This window comes from Cupressus sempervirens, chromosome 11, assembly GCF_028749045.1.
Source record: "Cupressus sempervirens isolate cs-2001-9-10 chromosome 11, ASM2874904v1, whole genome shotgun sequence".
NCBI lineage: Eukaryota > Viridiplantae > Streptophyta > Pinopsida > Cupressales > Cupressaceae > Cupressus > Cupressus sempervirens.
The window spans coordinates 595753920-595777215 of record NC_143128.1 but is presented as its reverse complement, the minus strand read 5'-3'; the positions used below and the strand labels follow the sequence as shown (position 1 = coordinate 595777215).

The following is a 23296-nucleotide window of genomic DNA, read 5'->3' as shown; positions in this document are numbered from 1 at the left end:
TTGATCCTATTCAATAACCGTCATATCCACCACTTCACATTCCATAGCTAGCTATTGCAACTCCACCATAAGTTGCTTGAGCCCATTTGGACCTAGGTTGCTTGAGCCCAGTTGGACCTAGGCATTCTCTTGCCTAGTGACCAGATTGACCACATTCATAGCATGACATAGAACCTGAATTTGCCCCAAAATTCATGTACCCACTACTAAGACTACCCCCAAAATAACCACCTGAACTACTAGGACACTCCCTTGCAAAATGACCAACTTGACCACATTTATAGCATGATGTAGAGCTTGTATTTTCCCCAGAACAAGCATATCCATAATTGAGTTCGCCCCGAGAATAACCATCCATACTATTAGGGCAATCCTTAGCAAAATGACCACCTCTTTTACACTTGTAACGTGAAATAGGATATGAACTTGCATTTGGCACTCCTCCATAACCACTTCAATTACCATAGTATCCACCTTCTTGATTTGTTTCTAGTCCATTGCCACCAAAGCTACCACCTAAAATACTTCCTATGGCAGCATATCTAGGGTTTCCATATCTTGTGTCGGTTCCCAAATTTGTTGCAGCAGTTGATGTTCCACTAATAGGTTCTTCTCTAGAAAGCTTACCAATAAAATCTAGTAAAATTTTACTCTCAGATGAATAATCCACTTTTTTTGATTTCACAACAATCAACTTCACTCTATGTTCATCATTGAATGTCTCCTCTTTTACTTTCAGTTTAAACAAAAACTGGTTGAAAAGAACCTTTCAAATTATTTCCCAAATTTTCTATCATCTTGTTCTTCATTCTTCATCATGTACAATTGCTTACTTGGGATCCCCATGATTTCTTTCCCTACTTCTTGAAAAGTGGTAACCCATGTTAATCCAGTGTGATCTTGCACTTGAATTTGAAGTAGGTTTCTGTAATCACATTCAGGGAAACTATTATTACATCTTTCACAATGCCAGGTTCCATCTCCAAATTGATTCGATTTATTGTTGCATTGTCTATCTCCAACCATCAAGGGGCAAGTAGTGTAGCTAAAATTATCAACCTTAATGAAAGATACAGTTGCTTTGACTGATATCCAATCAGGTTTCTCAGATTTTCCAAGTCCCTCATCTTTAATCTGGGACACCATCTTTCACATGTCAACCCTGCCACCACCAGCTCCTTCTTTGGATAAGGACTAGGGTGCAATATTCCTTCCCCCTTTATCATGGCATTCGCTTAATTAGTGCACTTCTTGAAAATTTGTATTTACAAAGAGCTGGCTGGTAGAGATTGTTCCCACAGATTTCCCACTAAAATCACTTATTTAGCTAGCCTTAATAGCCAAGATTGGGAAGGCTCCTGAATCACACATTTCTTGAAGTTTTTGGCCCTCCTTGTTGTAGAATATACCCTACATTGTTACCTCAACACTATACCCTAACATGTCCTTTAGCTAAAGCATTCTTTTCTAATTCTCTATTCCATTTTTTCTCATTATGGTGCTGGGAGGATTGATTGAGATAACAATACCAATAATGTCTACCATTGTATTATTTTCCATGTGCTTAATTTCGTTGATTGGATTGAAGTTATAATGTTTTTGTGGAATGGATTTGTCCTCTTCTAATAATGCCTCTACAGTCGAAGTAGACTCCAAGAAAATTTCCCATTCATTGTTTAAGTGGTTGAAATTTTTTTGTGCTAGTTTCAGACTTCCCTTAGAAACCATGTATACTCTTCTATTCTCAATACGGTCATAAAATTGGTCTGCAAAAGAATTAAAGCATGTTATGTGTATTTCTCCTCCAAAATCAAGAAGGTCAAAGTTAAAAACTTTTCCATCTCCTTTTACATTATTAAAATGACGAAGATCTCCCTTGGCAGTAACTCTTGCTTTGATAGTCCACCAGTCCTGGTAAGGATTCAAAGCAGAAATAGGAATAATTCTTGGAGTTGCTTCATTTATTACCATGGATCCTCTGTTAGAATACATGGAAGGTGGCTGATAGGAAGAGTTACTAGCTAGACGGCCATACATATTTGTCTAAGCAGTCATTCCTTTGCCAGCTGCCACACCAAGCCCACCATTTAAAGTGTTTTGGACTAAGTTTATGAATGGTTGACCAGGCCTTTCATATGACTAGGTAGTATCCATATGAGGTAGACCTATTGTCCCCATGCTAGGCTCACTCTTTTGTTAAACCCCATTCATTTCTAGGGACACTAGATTTAGGTTTGGCCCTGCCCTTGACCCTGCATTGTATGAGCCAGTATATGGCTACAAAGGTTGAGCCTATGGAGAAGCCTGAGCATGGGGTGGATATTGAACTGGCATGGAAACTCTCTGCTACTGCTGACAATTTGCATCTACCATTGGCCTTGGTTCACCAATTATATCACAATTAAGAGCTACAACTGCCATGTTCAAAACTATAATGATCTTGCAAAGATGCATGAATGAAAACACATCAGTGTTAGCACCATATGATGACAGGTAATTATCAAGTTTCAAAGCCAAACTTCATATTAAAATTCAAAAGTATATCACTTCCAAATACTTGTGTGACATTGTGCATAGAAATAAGACTATAGATCATACAATGCAAGGAAATTTTTATTGTGAATTGGCAGGCTAGTAAATATGTAATATTATGCAATAATCATCATTCACATTAAGCTATAAATTCAGGATGTGAGTCAAAAACTCTTATTTCTAGTGTTCAAAAATTGGATTGAGTAAAGTAGATTCCAATAAAATATTAGATGATATTATTTATTTATTTATTTATTTATATACAATTCTCCTCCCTTTCTACAGATGAACATGATGGTGTTCTGATTGGACCTTAGGTAAGCTTGGAAAACCTAAAGTTATAAAAGTAGTAACTCAGTATTTTTGAGATAATAATTTGATCCAAAGTGGAATGATTTATCAAGGAGGAGAAGATTGGTTACATCTTTATCCAAGAGGGATTAGGGACTTACTCAATTATGTGAAATACAAATACAACAATCCACCTATTTATATCACTAGAATTGTATAATATAGGTATATGAATTATAGCTTTTTTTCCCTTACCAAAAGCTTATTCTTCTTTTCATAATAACTTTTTTTCTCCACTGAGCATAGTAATCTTCTATTGCTAGGTGTTGCTATTCTTTGCACTGAGTATAGCAATGTTTGATTCTCTTCCAGCTATGTTATTGTTATTCATTCACTTATTCCTAAAAAACATTGTGATTAGTTATGTCCACTATTCTTTTATAATTGATATGTTTTGTTGACATGTGATATAATGCAGCTGATTAAACTTGTTAAATGTAATGTTGTTGCAATTCTTATAAAACTCACTGTCATCTTTCAGAGGACTCTTGATAGAAAGTTATGCTGGTACATTGAAAACTCATTATAAATCATAGGAAAATATAGCAAAGATCATCCTCAAATGATAGCCATAAACACAAGGAATCTAATTATAATTGTTAAATAAGGTTTAGGGAGTTATTTACCAAATTTACTATACACCAAACAAATAGGAAGGTAGACACTGAACTAGTTATGACTTTAGAAAAGGTAGTATGAATCTAAATAAAACCATTTGCACACATACATAATCTTAAAACATGTTTTCAACCATAACTATATGGAAAACACTTCAAATGTTTGTAGTCAATGGTATAGACTCTACAGGATGCATCCAAATGGGTGATAGTGAAGAACTATTTGGGATTAGAAAATGCCTTTAAAGTTTTGCATTCTTAATACAATTGCATTAAACATAGTACACTAGAACTACATACCATTAGTAGAGTGTGAATCCATGAACCTTGATCCTATGGATATATGGTATGTAGGCAGTCTGGGTTATAAAGGATGTTCCCAATAGTACCTGAGTATCTTGAATATAGCTAAGAGTGATAAAATTATATTGTTAATGAAAAAAATGTAATCAACAATGTCCAACATGCCTTGATACTTAGGAAGATACTTGTACCTACCCAAAAGCATGAAAACTGACGAGGAGCCCATGACTTAAATGTGACAATTGTCAAGAGCTTAGATGGACACTCATGTCTTATCATGGAAGAAGTGTACAAACATAAATATCATTCTGATTGGAAGACAAAAAAGCCTATAATATTTAGAGAAAAAAAAAGTCCCTTGTAAGTATTTCAATATTGTTAGCTTCTTTGAGGCATTCTATAAAATAGTTCACATGCCTTGCCTATGATTTTCCATTTTGCATGCATCTTGCACTCTCTCATCCTGATGAAGGATTACAGAGAGTGATCTAAAATGATGATGCTAAAAAAAAAATACAATCAAATCCAAAAAAAACTTGCATGACAAATGGATTGTGGAAATCGGATATTGTTAATTTTGCATACATGTCTACCAAGGCAATCACAACTTAAACATATATAATTGTGATTGTCCTAGTAGACATGCATGCAAAATTACTTAAACATATATAATTGTGATTGTCCTAGTAGACATGCATGCAAAATTTAAAATACTAGATTTCCATAATCCATTTGTAATGCAAGTTCATTTTGGATTTGATTGTGTGTGTTTTTTAGCATCATCATTTTAGATCACTCTCTGTGATCCATCATCAGGATGAGAGAGTGCAGGATGTATGGAAAATGTCAAATCATGGGTAAGGCATGTGAACTATTTTATAGAATACCTCAAAAAAATAGTGACCAACCATTGGTCAAAAACTACCAAGAATTGGTCAAAATTTTGACCAGTACCCAAAAAATTCTACCAGACATTGTTCAAAATTTCAACCAATACCTACTAGTTTTTGACCAAGCATTGGTCAAAAATTGACCAATACCTGAAAGTTTTCTACCAGGCATTAGTCAAAATTTTGTCCACTAGCTAAAAGTTTTCTACTAGTCATTGGTAGAAATTTTGACCAATACCTAATAGTTTTTTTACCAGGCATTGGTCAAAATTTTGACCAATCCTAAAAGTTTTCTACTAGGCATTGTCTATAGTTTTCGATCAAACATTGGTCAAAATTTTGACCAATGCCTGGTATAGATTGCGCTAGGACTTTGGGATATTTTTAACCAATGTATTGGTCCAAATTTTACGCAACCAGTAAGATGGTTAAAATTTCAATGCGAAAAATGTTGACCAACCTAGGTTGAAATTTTGACCAATATTGGTCAAAAAATGAGGTCAAATGTACTAGTCTAACCAAAGTATCATCCACATAGTCTTTCATTGTCTTATGCATCATATCATGGAAAATCATTGTTACTACCCTCTGATATGTAGCACCGACATTTTTTCAAGCCAAATGGCATTACATTTCAACAAAAAGTTCCCCATGCACAAGTAAAAGTAGTATTTTCTTAATCTTCTAGTGCAATTTTGATCTAATTATAACTAGAAAATACATCCATAAGTGAGTACATTTCATATCCTTTTATCATCTCCACTATCATATCAATGTTAGGTGTTGCTCTTAGATGGTTTTGACAATTGAGTATCAACACACTTAACCACTTTCTACATTGAAGCCAAGTACACTATGTATGTTGAGCCATAGTGTGTGCCAAGTTAGATTTTCAATAGGTGTCGAGTGACTTCAGGAGATGAGTAGTATATAAGTGGTAGTGATATATAGGTGCCAAGCCATAGTTAGTGCTAAGAAATCCAGGATAGTATATGTGTCGAGCATCAATAGTTCGGTATGTGCCAAGTAACACAAAATTAGCATATGAGTTTGTGCCTTCACAAACTCAGATGTAAACCATTTTTGGAGCTAACATAGAAGGATTTTGAAGGAGAAAAAGGATAAGATTGAATCTTTTATATTTCATATGCGATCTGCATGCAACCATCAGAAAAATGGAAAAGGCATGCAACCAATGAGGTAAATACAAGGAAACAGCGAGAACTTAAAGATTCAATATGTATCATAGATCCATACCTAACCCTAAGTCTTCACAATCTTTAAAAGGAGGTCAAAAACTCCATAAGGTATGAAGAAGAGAACTATGTATGGGGAGACTATAGAAAAATTTATTGTGAAGGAAGGAAGACTTAGAGGAACAGAGCAGCAATTTCATATTTAGTTGATCAGAACAACACAAGGAACAAGGAACATGATCAAATACCAAATCTTAGAGGATCAAGATTAGAAAGAGTAGATCAAGTGCCTAAATCTAGCAATTATAGATTGCATACTATTAGGTTCATTGTTCTAATACTTTCTTGTCATTGTATTAGAAGATGGGAATCTTATATTGATAGGTTAGCTTAACAGCTAGGTAGGAGAACCTTTGGAGAAGCTGATTGAAAATCCTATTTGTATTAGGTGGGTTTAATGGCCTATTGTAAATACTTTAACAGGGTGACACTTCATGTAAATTTTTTGTAAATCCTCTAAACATGTCACTATTGACACAGTGTAAAGCCTTTAACAGGGTAGGCCTTTCACAATGCAGACCATTAGAAGTGGTCAAACATTTATTGCTATAGTAATTTTTGTGGGTATCATCCCCACCCCAATTTTAGCTTCTTATTCCTAGAGGGTTTTTGAGTTACCAAAATTTGGTGTTATGTGTGTTATGTGCATGTTTTAATTTTAAGGATATTTGATGTATTTACATGCATGCAATTTATTTTCAATTAATTGGTTTTGAGGATTAGAAAAGGTTAAAAGTGTGACACTTTTGATTCACCTCCCCCACCCCCTTCAGAAGTACCCTTCCCATTTTGAACATTCCAAAAATTGGTATCAGAGTGCTAATTCTCATAAGGAGAAGCCTAATAGCTTAGAGAAAACGTCTAGAAATGGAATTCTTCAAACTTGGGAAGATCATAGACAATCAAGTGATTGATGTACACCTAGCTCTACACAAGGTGGAAGAAGCCAGAGAAGAATTGAGAAAGTACTTAAAAAGAAGGAAGGAGATAGCCATAGCTGAAGATGGCATACACTGAAAGGAGATTGATACCACACAAGTATTTTCCAATGGAGATTCCAAGGAATTTGATGTAGCAATAGCAGAATTAATGGAGAAAAATAGAGCACAAGCTGAAGAAATTAGATTACTCGAGCTTGAACAAGAATCACAAGCCATAATGCTTTGTGAAGCGACTGAACAAAAGAAGAGAGCCATTGAAGACAAGGACATGATAGAAGATGACAAGAGAAATCTTACCAATAGACTAGAAGAGAAGACAATTGAGTTTGAAAAGATCTCAAATGTGCAGCTAGACACCTTAATGATGCAGGAGCATCCAGAGGTATAAGGGCAATCCTGTGTCACCCAAAAAAAAAATGTACTTAGATTTAGTTTCTGTTTCATGTCTTTACATTTTTGGATACCCATTTGGGTCAAATAAAGGTTCCAACTCTCATAGTTCAACTATCAGTGCGTTTGAAAATCCCAAAAAAATAGGAGCATGTATTTGGGCCACCATTTCAGTAAACTAGAAGGTGTGAATTGACCAGATGAATATAATCATGATTTAGAGCATCCAGAAAAAGAATCAAGTCAATAGGCCCCATGGTTTGAAATTTATTGCAGTTTTTCGAGTTTTGGAGACCTCCTAAGAATGCTTCAAAGTCAGGTTTGGGGCATTAAATGACCTTGAAAAGGGTCAAAAAATGGGGGACGAGTGAAGCTGGTCCATAGGGCTATAGAGCGCTTTGATAGCTTTCCAAAAATGTAAACGGTTCGTCAATCGGAGCTACGGTTCAAAAGTTATGCCTCTCGGAAGTTTGATTACCGTTTCTGGATTCTTCTAGATTTGCACTGACTTCTAACGCAGCTTTCAGAACCTTCTATTTGGTCAGTGGATGCCTACTAGCACTTTCTAGAATGTACTCCTAGTCCTTAACCCTTTGAGGTCTATTTAAGGAGATTTCTGGCATTGTAAAAGGTAGTTCGGAGTGGAGTTTGAGAGGAGGTGCTAAAAGGAGAAATATTCTCCAGATTTATGCTATTGTAAGCCCTTAGGGCATGTTCTGAAGTTTATTTTCTCTGTACTATTTGTACTAGCTTATTTTCTTAGTTAATATAATTTTCCCTTTCTGTTGGTTCCATTTTGTTTGTGGGTTGTGTCGGATGCCTACTAGCACTTTCTAGAATGTACTCCTAGTCCTTAACCCTCCGGAGTCTATTTAAGGAGATTTCTGGCATTGTAAAAGGCAGTTCGGAGTGGAGTTTGAGAGGAGGTGCTAAAAAGAGAAATATTCTCCAGATTTATGCTATTGTAAGCCCTTAGGGCATGTTTTGAAGTTTATTTTCCTGTACTGGTTGTACTCGCTTATTTTCTCAATTAATATAATTTCCCTTTTCTGTTGTTTCCATTCTGTTCTTGGGTTGTGTTGCCATCAAGTGGTATCAGAGCTAGTTTTCCTGAGTGTGTAGACAGAGCGCCGACTGTGAGGTAGTTTGCACCAAGACTGTGTGGTTGTGGGTTCGAGTTAGAAGATGCCTCCATGAAGAGAGCGTGGCAGAAGGGCCAGAGCTATTGGTCCTGAGGAGGTTAGAGCCCTCCAGAGGCAGGTACAAGCATTGCAAGAGGAGCTTCATAGAGGAGCAAATGTTACCGCAGGTGACAACAGTGAGCATGATAATGAAGAAGAAGTAATGGGACCAGAAGAGGAAGTTGACGGGGAAGTTCTAAATCCTGTAGAGGAAAAGCTTATTAGGTCCATTACTAAGTTTGGGAAAAGACCTACAATTGAAGTGGGTATATTTTCAGGAAATCTGAAACCAGATGAGTTGATCGAATGGATCAATGAACTGGAAGAATACTTTAAGTATGAGGATATAAGGGACCCAGATAGGGTTAAGTTTGCAAAGGCCAAACTGAAAGGCCATGCCAAAATCTGGTGGCAAGAGGTTCAACTGGAAAGACTTAGAAGAGGAAAGGAGAAGATCACAAGATGGGATTGCATGGTGGACAAATTGAAGAAGCAGTTCATTCCTGTGGACTACGAGCTTGATCTATTTAAGAAGATGCATGGGTTAAAGCAAGCAGGAAGATCAGTCCAAGAATATACAGAGGAGTTTTATCAACTCTTGATTAGAGCAGGGCATGCAGAAGAAAATAAGGAGAAGGTTGCTTGTTATATCAGTGGGTTGTGACCTATCATCCAGGAGGAATTAAGTCTGGTAAGAATGACCAGCGTTGAAGAAGCATACCAGTTTTCCCTACGAGTTGAAGAGAAGCTGAGTAAAAGGTTTGAAGCAAGACAAAGAGGGCGTGGTCAAGGAGGAAGGGGAAGCGGTAGATCATCTGGAGGCCACAATGAAACCCAAAAGAAAAATGAAGATGTGGGTACTAGTAGAAACCAGAGGAATGAGGGTTTCAACTGCTCCCATGATCAAGGCTTTCGAAATCAAAGAGGAAGAGGTAGAGGACATGGACAAGGAAGAGGAGGGTTCTGTGGTACCTATTTCTATTGCAATGAAAAAGGTCATCATGCCTTTGAATGCCCTCAACGACAAGGAAGGACAGATAGGAGAACTGAGGGCCAAGCTAGGGTTGCTCATGTGGATGAGGATGCACAATCATCACATTTAGAGGATGCAAAAAGAGGAGAGACCTGGGTAAATGAAAGAGTCCTACTAAGTGGTGAGAATGAACCAGGACAACGGAGGAGTTTGTTCCGTACCAGATGCAAGTGTGAGGATAAATGTTGTGATGTGATCATTGATGGTGGTAGCACTGATAACTTGGTATCAGAAGAGATGGTCTCTAAGCTGAAGCTCAAGAGGGAGAAACATCCCCAGCCCTATCGGATCTCTTGGGTAAAAGATGATCATAAGGTCCTGGTAAGTGAACAATGTTTAGTAAAATTCAAAATTCAAAGTTACCATGATGAAGTTCTCTATGATGTTATTTCGATGGATGTTTGCCATCTATTGTTGGGTAGACCATGGTAGTTTGATAGACATGTAGTGCATGATGGACATGCAAACACATACTCTCTAACAAAGGATGGAGTTCACCACAAATTGAAGCCCATGAAAAAGGAAGGTGAAAAGGTATGTAGCAGTGCTAGGATTTGTCTTGTTGATGGAAGGAAGTTTTTAGATGGCATGAAACATTAGCATATGTGATATGCTTTGATTCCTAGGAAAGATAAAGAAGGTAGTAGTGAAATACCACTTGAAGTTTCAAACTTACTAGGGGAGTTTGGAGATATTATCTCTGATAATGTTCCAGATGGATTGCCACCAGTAAGGCAAATCAGTCATCAGATAGATCTGATTCCAGGAGCTAGTTTGCCTGACAAGGCTACTCACCGGATGACTCCTACTGAAAAAGAGGAGCTAAATAGACAGGTTCAGGAGTTGTTGAGGAAGGGCTTGATTCGAGAGAACCTGAGTCCATGTGCAGTACCTATAGTACTTGCACCAAAGAAGGATGGAGAGTGGAGGATGTGTACAGATTCTCGAGCTATAAATAGGATAACCATCAAGTACTGGTTTCCTTTACCAAGGATGGATGATCTTATGGATTGCTTGAGTGGAGTTCAGTACTTCACAAAGATAGATCTGAATAGTGGCTATCATTAGATATGGATTCGCGAAGGAGATGAGTGGAATATAGCCTTCAAGACCAAGGAGGGTCTTTATGAGTGGTTAGTCATGCCCTTTGGATTGACGAATGCCCCAAGCACCTTCATCCGGCTCATGAATGAGGTACTTAAGAAGTTCTTGGGAAAATTTGTTATTGTCTATTTGGATGATATTTTAATTTTTAGCAAGACTTTGGAAGAACATTTACTGCATATTCGTAGTGTCCTTGAAAGGCTAAGGGAAGAGAAACTGTTAATTAATCTAAAGAAGTGTGTCTTTGCAAAAAGGGAATTAGTCTATTTGGGGTTTGTTATATCACCTGAAGGTCTCAAAATGGATCCAAAGAAAGTAAAAGCCATCTTGGAATGGCCTACTCCAAGGTCTGCTACTGAGGTAAGATCATTTCATGGTCTGGTTAGTTTTTATAGGAATTTTATTAAGAATTTCAGTGGCATATGTGCACCCCTAACTGATACAATAAGAGGGGATAGAAAAGAGTTCAAATGGACTGCAGCAGCTGCGAGAAGTTTTGAATTGCTGAAGAAGAAGGTGACTGAACAGCATATGTTGGCACTTCCAAATTTTAGAAAAGTATTCCAGGTGGATTGTGATGCTAGTGGTAGCGCTATTGGGGCTGTATTAACCCAAGAAGGTAAGCCTATTGCATATTTTAGTGAAAAATTGAATGATGCAAAGAAGAAGTATTCTGTTTATGATCAAGAGTTCTATGCAATAGTTCAGGCCTTTAAGAAATGGAGGCATTATTTATGTCCAAAGGAATTTGTTTTGTATACTGATCATTAGGCATTACAGTACCTAAATAGCCAACGTAAATTGAATCAGAGGCATATGAAATGGGTAGAATTCTTGCAGAGTTATACATTTGTGTTGAAGCATAGAAGTGGAAAATGTAACAGGGTTGCAGATGCACTAAGTAGGAGACAGTTGTTGCTTACAACAATGCAGGTTGAAGTAGTTGGGTTTGATGAACTCAAGAATTTATACCCCAAGGATCCTGATTTTGCTGAAGCATGGAAAGCTTGTAAAGAACTTGTTGCTGTAGATAGAACCAAGTGGTTATACTATTTGATTCAGGATGGCATGTTGTTCAAAGGTAGTCAATTGTGCATTCCAAGGAGTTCCATGAGGGAAAATCTAATTAAGGAGAAACACAGTGGAGGGATGGCAAGACATTTTGGTCAGGATAAGACCATTGCCATTCTTAGAGAACATTACTTTTGGCCTCAAATTACACAGGATGTGAAGAAGTTTGTATAGAGTTGCCAGGTTTGTCAAGTTGCCAAGGGGTTTAGTCAAAATACTGGCCTATATCAGCCATTGCCTATTCCATCAAGGCCATGGGAGGACATAAGTATGGATTTTATTCTTGGATTGCCAAGGACACAAAGGGGTAATGACTCAGTATTCATGGTGGTTGATAGGTTCTCCAAAATGGCACATTTCATTCCATGTCACAAAACTCATGATGTTGTCCATATTGCAAACTTGTTTTTCAAAGAGGTGGTAAGACTACATGGTCTTCCAAGGAGTATAGTTTCTGACAGAGCTACTAAATTTGTGGGGTATTTCTGGAAGACATTGTGGAAGAAGTTGAGAACAGACTTGAAATTCAGTTCCACGCATCACCCATAGACTGATGGCCAAACAGAAGTGGTAAGTAGAAGTCTGGGCAATTTGCTGAGATGTTTAGTTGGAGATAAGCCCAAGGGATGGGATTTGATTCTACCATAGGCAGAGTTTTCTTATAATAACTCTGTAAATAGTAGTACTGGAAAATCACCATTTCAAATTGTATATGGGAATAGCCCAAGGACTACACTAGAATTGAGGAAGATAGAACAAGGGGAGAGGACAAGTGCTGAAGCTGAGGAATTTGCTGAACACATCAAGCGTCTACATGAGGAGGTTCAAGCACACATTATCAAGATGAATCAAGAGTATAAATCTAGGGCTGATCAAAGGAGAAGACATAAGGAATTCCAAGTAGGGGATCTAGTCATGGTGCACTTACGAGAAGAAATATTTCCAGTTGGTACTTACAACAAGCTGAAAATGAAGAAATTTGGCCCCTGCAAAGTTTTGAAGAAACATGACTCAGGAAATGCATATGAGGTGGAGCTGTCAGATGGTATTCACATTTCTCCCATTTTCAACATTGCAGATTTAACAGAGTATCATGATGATGGTGCAGATGAGGAGCTGGTTTTAGAGCCATGTCCAATTCTTGCTTCTAAGAAGGAGGAGATAGAAGACATTCTAGATCATCGTGTGGGTAGGAGTACCAGAAACAGGCAGTATGAAGAGTATTTGGTCAAATAGAAAGGACGGCCGATCGAGGACTCAACTTGGATTTTAGCAGCTGAGGTTTCCCATTTGGGATTTCCTGTACCATCCATAAAGTGACAGGGTCACTTTTCAATCTACCCTAGGTGTCTGATGCAAGAGCATCCAGAGGTATAAGGGCAATCTTGTGTCACCCGAAAAAAAAAAAAAGTACTTAGATTTAGTTTCTGTTTCATGTCTTTACATTTTTGGATACCCATTTGGGTCAAATAAAGGTTCCAACTCTCATAGTTCAACTATCAGTGCGTTTGAAAATCCCAAAAAAATAGGAGCATGTATTTGGGCCATCATTTCAATAAACTAGAAGGTGTGAATTGGCTAGATGAATGTAATCATGATTTAGAGCATTCTAGAAAAAGAATCAGGTCAATAGGCCCCACGGTTTGAAAGTTATTGCAGTTTTTTGGGTTCTGGAGACCTCTTAAGAATGCTTCAAAGTCAGGTTTGGGGTATTAAATGACCTCAAAAAGAGTCAAAAAATGGGGGATGAGTGAAGCTGGTCCATAGGGCTATAGAGCGCTTCGAGAGCTTTTTGAAAATGTAAACAGTTCGTCAATCGGAGCTACGGTTCAAAAGTTATGCCTCCCGGAAGTTCGATTACCGTTTTTGGATTCTTCTAGATTTGCACCGACTTCTAACGCAGCTTTTGAAACCTTCTATTTGGTCAGTGGATGCCTACTAGCACTTTCTAGAATGTACTCCTAGTCCTTAACCCTCCGAGGTCTATTTAAGGAGATTTTTGGCATTGTAAAAGGCAGTTCGGAGTGGAGTTTGAGAGGAGGTGCTAAAAGGAGAAATCTTCTCTAGATTTATGCTATTGTAAGCCCTTAGGGCATGTTTTGAAGTTTATTTTCCTATACTGGTTGTACTAGCTTATTTTCTCAGTTAATATAATTTCCCTTTTATGTTGTTTCCATTCTATTCTTGGGTTGTGTCCCCATCACTTAAGCCAGATGATGAATGCTCATCATGAGCTAAACATGAAGGATATTGAGATTTCCACTCTGAGAATGTAGAATGAACAATTGTAGAATGAATTGAAAAGAGAGAAGGAGATAGCAGAAAGTTTCAATAGACCCAATGAAGCTATCAAGTATTCTGAGCAACTACTAAAAGCACCAAGGGCTAGTAATGATACTTCAGGACTTGGTTACACCAGCACTAAACAAGGAGAATCATCCAAGACTGCAAAAGAAAGGAGCAACAAAAGTAAGAATACTAAACCTACTTATCATTTCTATGGTAAAAAGGGACATATCTCTAATGTGTGCAGGAGCAAGAACAGTCATCAACATGATAAGCCTAAGGAAGTAAGCTTTTTTCACAAGTGCAAAAAACAAGGACATCAAGCACATGAATGTAGAACCAAAGCCATGAGGACACCGAAATTTCAAGGTCACTACTACAACTACAAAAAATATGGACATAGAACATTAGAATGCAGATTAAATCCTATGTGGACACCTAATCAGCCTACAAGAGGAAACAACTATGGTCATCACTACAATTGGGATTACAACACTAGGTATAGTTGTCACTATTGTCAAGAGTATGGACACATTCCTGAAAATTGCATAAGAACACATTTTAGAGGGAATTACAATAGATGGTTAAGTCAAACCACATGTTTCAGTTGCTTGAAAATTGGTCATATCAATATGAATTGTCCAACAAAGTCAAAAACACCTAAGAAAGAAATCAACAAAGGAAAAGAGAAGGTTGATGTTGAACAAATAAGAGGGAAAATGAACAAGACTTGAAAAAAGAAAGATGAGAGCAACACATCAAATGGAGGGATCACTTCACCCAAAAGGTCAAGTAATCACACTTCATCCAATTAAGAAGAGTGTATGGGACTGATATACAAAGTTAAATCATACATTAGTTCCAAATGACAAAGGAGTACTGCAAAGAAGAAATCTACATGAACAAAGATGCCAAGTAAAATTTTGGAGAAGCTGCCAAGTTATGCTTGCATGCCAAGTTGCTAATAGCGACCAAGATGATAGTTGAAGCCAAGTAAGTAGAATTCTAGTGGAGGATGAGTAAATGAAATACAATAGGATCCAAGTCATATTGAATCCTTCAAGTGCTGAGTTTACAGTGTATGCACGAAGCATTTAATACTAGGTCTTTGATAGGTATAAGGTCAAATTTCTTTCATTTTCAGGCCATTCAAACCTAGAGAAAAGACTAGAAGAGTGAAGAGGTGATTAAGTATCAACCTAATAGTCATTTGCATGGATTCCAATAGCAATTCAGCATGAACTCATCAATTTAAAGGTATTTATCAAGTGTTGGGCTACACATAAGTTAAATTTTTAATACTTTTAAACCCTAGTTAGGTAAAATGGCCTCTAGTTCAAGAAACCCCAAAGAAAAGGAAGACCATGAGATTTAGTTAGTTAGAAATGAGGTCAAATAGCCTACATTTAGGCCAATCCTCAAAGTTGCCTACAAAAATGACCCAGTTGGTGCATTATCCAGCATTCTGCCTAAAGTAGTCATGGTGCAAGATGTGAGAAAATGTTGCAACTACAAAATTGGTGCCATAGGTGATTTTGAAATATTCCAAGCTTATGACAAACTGTGCGAGAACAAGATTTTGAAAAAGGAATTCAAGATAGTTGAGAAAAAGGGTTTGACTAATGCCTTAGTCTACCCTATAGGATTTTAAATAGAATGGATACGGATTGTTTTGAGTAGAATTCATGATGCTCATCTATGGTTGGAGATAGGACCTATTAAGATTACCAAGAGAATAGTTCATAGGGTTACAGGATTCCCAACCCTAGATTGGCCAAAGATGTTGAGAAGCGATAGAAAGGAGGTCATTAGAAAAATATAGGGGCCAAATGGAACAATAGGGGAATGACCATTGATACTATAACTGATCCTTCCTAGATTTTCCTATGAGAATAATATCTCACAAATTCTATCAATCCAGTGGATTAAATAGTGTGCCATGTTTAGCAGTTGATGTAGCCTACAAATTAGTGAAGAAAGATCACACCTATGATCTGGAAAAACTCATGTTGTAGCAAATTAATGAGAACCTAAGAGCAATAAGGAGATCAAAGGGTGCTCAATAAAAATTTGGTTCAGTTCTTGTGTGTATATTCTTTTATGTTATGGAAGAATTTCCTTCTATGACTAATTTTCAGGCTCAAATGACTAATTACTTTGAAGATTTTAAGAAATCTATGAAGAAGAGAATGAGAATACTAGTCTCATTACTAGAGCAACATATCAATGACATATGCTTCTTGGTTGACATTGACTACATCTACATTCAGGAAGCAATACCAAGATTAAAATGGCTAAGGCCATTGGGATATGAGCTTGACATAGATGAAGCCTCAGCAGCAACCACAACATTACTTACAAAAGAAATAGATAAGGCAACCCCTCACTTTGGAACATATGATTTTGTTAAGTCCAAAGTTGAGACTGAATTGAAAATAGCTTTTGTTATCAAGAAGAAAGATAAAATGGTAAAGAAGATAAAGAAGACATTCAGAGCAAGCATTGAAGGAAAGTAGGTAAAGAAGAAGAAGAAGAAAAAGCAAAAGGAGATAGTGAAGAAGAAGGAGAGCGAGGGCAAGGCCTAGTAGAGCTGACACAAGGCTTAGGAGAAGACAAGGAGGAAGGTGTTGAGGGAGAAGAAGCCAAGGAAGCACCTACACTTGCTGAGAAAAGAAGAGAAAGGAAAAAACTTAGCCTACAGCTTAGCTCAAGCCCAAGAAAGATACCAAGCTAGCTCAAGCTAAGCCAGTTGTAGCAAAAAGGGCCACTACAAGAGAAACCACTCAAAAGGCCAAAGAGGCATCAAAAGAGAAGAAGAAAGCTACTAAAAAACCTACTAAAGAGCCCAAGAAGAGAAGGAAGTATGTGGTACAACTAGATATAGATGATAAACAAAGAAAAGAATTAGAGGACATCAGCTAGTTTAAAGTGGTAAGCCATCCTCCAAAATCTGCAATTGACAAACTTTGTAATAAGATTAAAAATATAGATTTGAATGATCTAAAATCTCTTAATTTCAATAAGCTCTATAGGGAAGAGTAGAATAAAGTAGAGGAATCTGTGTATGCCATGATGGCAGAATTTTAAAACACACCTCTAGAACTTGACAATACTATGCCTAAGGAACTATATGAGATTGTTGAGAATAAATGGCATTATTGTCTAAAGATGGAAAGGGAGATCAGAGAATCTACTCTAGCACAGGTAAAGCCTAACATGAAAAAGGCTCAAATAAAAAAGGAAAACAAGAAACATAGTGGCAAGTTTGCACCTAAGTACATAGCCTTTTGCATCTTCAAAACAAGACTGAGGATGTTGTGAATAAATCCACACAAGTGTGGAAAACAATTTATAAGATAACTAATGATAAGATAGAAGAAACAAATAAGGTAGAAACTAGTACCAAAGAGAAGGTATAGGAAAAGAAAGTAGAAGAGCAAAAAGGAGAGGTAGAAGCAAAGGAAATAAAGAAGAAGGAAGAAGAGAAGAAAGAGAAGGAAAAGAACGGTGAGGAAGAAAGAGGAGAGGAAGAGAATAAGAAGAAAGAAGAGGAGGAATCAGCTAAAGGAGAAGACATGGCAATAGCTAAACAATAAGAGCGAAAAGATGAATAGAGCATGCAAGACACACAAATGCCACTTCCTAATCCACCTCAAGAAATCATCATGCCTGTAGAAATAGTAATCATTAAGGATGTGTAGAAATAGTCCCCTTACTGCAGAGGACCTCTCCAAGATCCTTCACCAATCCACTCTATAGGCATAGTTATGCACAAACCCTATATTGGTTAGCATTGATGAATTAAAAAAGGTAGTAGTAGTACCACAAAGAGAAAATGTGAAACCAAAACAACAACCTTTCACTCATACAGCTACTAGCACTAAGATTTTGATGCTTCCACCACCACCTCCACCAAGTGCAACAAGTGATATTGTCCAGATACTGAGTGTAGATGAAAGGAAATCAAAGGAAAAGAGGGATACCTCAAAAGAAAAGGAGCAAACCCCCATACAGACATTAGTAGAATTACCAAAGACTGACACTCCTACAAAGACCATTTAGCAGCCAAGCATTGTAGTTACACCTTTGCAAATTTAAACTCCAGGCTCAAGTTCAACTAGAATGGCAAGGGTACTTCACTATGGATACCCTTAATTAGATGAAGATATTGTAATTTCGTCTTATGATTCCAAAACCATCAGAATGGCACAAATGATTAAAATGAAAAATGTGTTAGATAGAAGGATGAGGTAGGAAATATTGAGGAAAGAGTTCAAACATAAGCAAGCACTTCATGATATTAAGAAAATCTTTATGGATGCCTTTAGCTACAGTCACTAGATGAAGCAAATCCTATAATAGAGAAACTATTAGATATAGTAGGATACCAATGTTAAACTCATGGAATGGTTAGAGTAAAAGTTTCAAGGAAAAGTGAATGAGAAGATATCAAGTGGCATAGCACTTGAACAAGTAGAATTGGCCAAGAAAATAGATAAGGTCAAAGTTGTTCTTGAAAAAAAAATTTCATTATATAGGAAGCTATGTGATTTTTTCAATTTCACACAAGAAATGAATCAGAGAATAATGAGCTTGGAACGAAATTTGAAAATTTCTAGCATGCAACTACCCAAAAGTCCAGCTCAAAGTGAGAAGCATTTTGCACAATTGCTTCACACTCAAAAGGAGTTAGTTGTACTTACAGTAGAAGAACCCAATATTAAGGATAAATTGATGCAAATCCAATCCTCCATAACCCCACATTTAGAAGTCCTCCACAAGGAGTAAGTGTACGCAGAGATAGTTTTAAAGAAAGATCCAAATCTTTCCACACATGATGGACTAGTACATCTTGTTGTAGAGACTACCATCCAGCACAAGTCACTTGACATAGCTTTGGAGAATTGGGATGTAGCTCTAAAAATAATAATGGAGGTAAATAGTAATTTTTTGGCTAAGTATGGTATTACTCCTTAGAACCCTTTGACATAAGTGTCAAAAAAGGGGGAGAAATGATAATAAGGAAAGGGGAGATATATGTTTTGATGAAGATATAGCTAAGGGATGATACTATAAATTTTGCTTGCATTCTTTCATTGGGAGAAATAATGTTTTGGGGGAGACATGAATAAATCAGCATACAGGAACAGAATATAGGAATAGGGCAAAGGCAAAAGAGTATCAGGTATACAAAATTTTGGTTACAAGAATGTCAAGGCACAATCAGCTCAGGGGGAGTTAAGCTATTTTGAACAAATTTTGAACAATTTTGAAATTTTGTAGATAAGATACTCATAAGGATAGACTAGTGATGTTTAGTCAAGTGTTTTTGACACTCATGTCAAAGGGGGAGATTGTTGGTCTTAAATGGTTTTGACAATTGAGTGTCAACGCACTTAACCACTTTCTACATTGAAGCCAAGTACACTATGTATGTCGAGCCACAGTGTGTGCCAAGTCAAATTTTCAAGAGGTGTTGAGTGACTTCAAGATCCTAGCAATATATAAGTGCCAAGTGATATATAGGTGTCGAGCCATAGTTAGTGTCGAGCAATCCAAGATAGTATATGTGTCAAGCATCAGTAGTCCTGTATGTGCCAAGTAACACAGAATCAACGTATGAGTTTGTGCCTTCACAAACTCGGATGTAAACTATTTTTGGAGCTGACATAGAAGGATTTTGAAGGAGAATAAGGATAAGATTGAATCTTTTATATTTCCTATGCGATCTACATGCAAAAAATTAGAAAAATAGAAAAGGCATGCAACCAATGAGGTAAATGCAAGGAAAGAGTAGGAACTTAAAGATTCAATATGGATCGTAGATCCATACCTAACCCTAAGTCTTCAAAATCTTTAAAAGGACGTCAAAAACTCCATTAGGTATGAAGAAGAGAACTATGTATGGGGAGACTATAGCAAAATTTAGTGTGAAGGAAGAAAGACTTAGACGAACAGAGCAACAATTTCATATCTAGTTGATTAGAACGACACAAGGGACAAGGGACATGATCAGATATCAGATCTCAGAGGATCAAGAATAGAAAGAGGAGATCAATTGTCTAAATCTAGAAATTATAGATTGTATACTATCAGGTTCATTGTTCTAATACTTTCTTTCCATTGTATTAGAAGATGGAAATCTTATATTGATAGGTTAGCTTAACAGCTAGGTAAGAGAACCTTTGGAGAAGGTGATTGAAAATCCTATTTGTATTACATGGGTTTAACAACATATTTTAAATCCCTTAATAGGGTGACACTTATGTAAAGTGTTTATAAATCCTCTAATCAGGTCAGTATTGACATAGTGTAAAGCCTTTAATAGGGCAGGCCTTTCACAAGGTAGACCATCAGAAGTGCTCAAACATTTATTACTGCGGCAATTTTTGTGGGTATCATCCCCACCCCAGTTTTACTTTCTTATTCCTAGAGGGTTTTTGGGTTACCAAAATTTGGCGTTATGTGTGTTATGTGCATGTTTTTATTTTAAGGATATTTGATGTATTTACATGCATGCAGTTTACTTTCAGTTAATTGTTTTTAAGAATTAGAAAAGTTTAAAAGTGTGATACTTTCTGATTCACCCCCCCCCCCCCTCTCAAAAGTACTCTTCCCATTTTGAACATTTTAACATTAGGGAGTGGAAAATCATCCTTTAGACATGCTATATAAGTTTAGATCTTCAAAATCTATACAGATTCTATTTTATTAGTCATGCTTGGAGACTAGAACAATGTTTGATATCCATTCAACATAATCAATAGCTCAGATGAAACTGACTTTTAGAAGCTTTTCTAGTTTAGCTTTGACAAGAAATGTAACATGAGGATGCATTTTTCTAAGCTTTTTTTTTATTGGTGTAAACCTTGGTGCAATAAACAAGTGATGCATTATGAGATCAGGATCTAATCCTGGCATATCTTAATATGTCCACACAAAGTTTATCTTTTTCTCTTGGAAGAAAGAAATGAATTCCTCTTTTTCTTCTAGAGATAGTGACTGTGCAAGATGTATTATGTGAAGGTGTTCTTTTATTCTCAGGCTGATTGACTATGTTGGCTCTATCAACACTGATGATTTTTCTTGGAAATGACTAGGAAGTGCATCAAATATCTCATCTACAGGCACCTCAGAGAGGTTTTCACCCTTGGATATGTCTTTTATTTTTATTTTTTTAGGCTTTGACACTACCACAATGTGGTTTTCACCATCAAACCTTTTATTTCTTTTCTTTTTTATTATATGATTGAGATAGTTGTTGTTAGCTTCAGTTATGTTGACACTTTGTTAGTTAGTCAAAGATGTTACAAGTTCAACATCATTTAAGTAACAAGAAAGAGCATAGTCATTTTGGAATGTAGGGACTTCACTAGATGCATTGAAATTCTAGTCTATGAGCTCAAGATAGGTGAGTGAAAGAGATGTGGAGGGTTCAATAGTTTTCATGGTGTAGTCATCAAATTCTTGGACAAGCAATTCGAGACCTAGAGTGGCTTTGTCCACAAGTGTGTTTGAATGCCTCTAAGTTCTAACATCATTAATCAAAGACTCGATGACACTAGTTGGATCAAACTCATATAACCTAACCCTAGATTATTCACCTACTTTGAGGAGGTTTTCATAGATATGAACTTGATCTATGTCTTTGTCTGTAGTTGCTTCTAAGAGAGAGATTCGAATTCATATTCCCAAGAATCTATGCTACGTGGTGACAGATTGTAGAATTCGCCAACAGTGATAGGGTCAAACTCTTCTTTATCATCTAGATTTTTACAAAGGTACTTAATATGTAAATCATGACTAGACTCTCCTTGTTCTTGTCATGTATGATGTGAATCAATAGTATCATCAAAAGAAACACAATCACCATTTATGGTGATGACACGTGGTATAAAATCATCTGGTTCAACAAAGAATTTAGCAAGATCCCTAGGAATGGGATAAGGATAAGGATCCTCATCATCAATGTTGTCTTCATGGTCATTGGACTCAGCTGTTGACTTATTTTTAGATAAAATCTTAGGTTCTGGTATAAATTTTTTAATCCCTAAATGGAAGGGAATCTTCTTGAAGCCTAGACTAGATGTATCTCAATTCCTCCTAGCTATCACTTTGATAGGATCAATTAGACCATGTTTTTTACATCTAGTAGGACCAGTTCCCTTGTAGCCAAAGTGTTTTATGAGCTTAAGACCTAGACCATACTTTTTAGGAGTAATTTCATGAGTCTATTCTATGAGGTCAACTAGAGTTTCCTCTTTGTAGATCCATGCAACAATAGCTCTATTTTCACTTTCCTCCTCGAGAGGGACAGTATCTTTAACAAATGTACCATTGTACTTAGTTTGAGGTGTCAATACAAAAGGTCTCTTTGCTTTATATAGTCTCCCATATCGATGAGGAGAATTAGGAAGAGATGTCAATGACAAAATTGATTCTATGTGATATCCACCCTTTCCTTATTAGCTCCCTCTTGAGGAAGTTTTAGAAAGTATTTCTCTTTCTCTTTATTAAGCAAGACTTCCATGAATTTTTGGAAGTTTTTTTCCTGATGACATTTTTTTATATGTTCGAGAAGTATTTTTTCCTCTTCCTCATTCTCATCAGTAAAAGGTTCTTTATGCCTTTCATTCCTATGTTGATCTTGGTCTCTACTATGTTCTCTATGTTTTGGTTCATGATCAGCCATTTTAGGAATGTGATAATTTTTAGTATATTTTGGTTGAAAAGGTTGTCCAAATAAGAATTCAACTATATTTTTTGGAGACGTATGACCTTTTCTAGTTTCAAGATCCTCTTGATACAAGGGGTTCTTGGTTTATTGTAATTTTATGGGGAACATTCTCTAAACACGAGGTGATTTGACAGGTGAAGGAGATTGTGAAATCTCCTCACTAGATGAACTAGACATAGACTATGTATAAACTGAGAAGTGACCTTTGCCATGATTATCACCCCTAGCTCTACCTTGTCTAAGTCTAAGGGGATAAAATATGTTTTCGCTTCTTGTTGCCAAAGTCATAGACAAGGAAAAAAAGAGAAAGCCTAGACAAGGACCACACTAGAACATAGTCTCAAAAAAAAAAAGATAAGAGTGTTGAGTATTAAGGTATGAGTCATCTGAGTAATGGCTAGAATAGCCAAAGATTATGACTATCATGACACAAAGTACAAAAAATGTGAGAGGACAAGAACAAAATAGACAAGTAACAAGACTAGTTTGTGTGTAGGTCACAAGTTGTTAGCTAAGCAAGAAGTCATTGTTTGACATTGTTTGTAGACAGATAAGTGGTAAATGTTGCAGACACAGATCAGGCTTAGAGTACAAATAGCTCTAG

At 36.7% G+C, this 23296-nt stretch overlaps 1 pseudogene; it reads right to left on the bottom strand.

The window, feature by feature from the left end:
* Positions 1-454: 454 nt before the first annotated feature.
* On the bottom strand, positions 455-2207 carry LOC149531080 (replication protein A 70 kDa DNA-binding subunit A pseudogene; annotated as a pseudogene).
* Positions 2208-23296: the final 21089 nt, after the last annotated feature.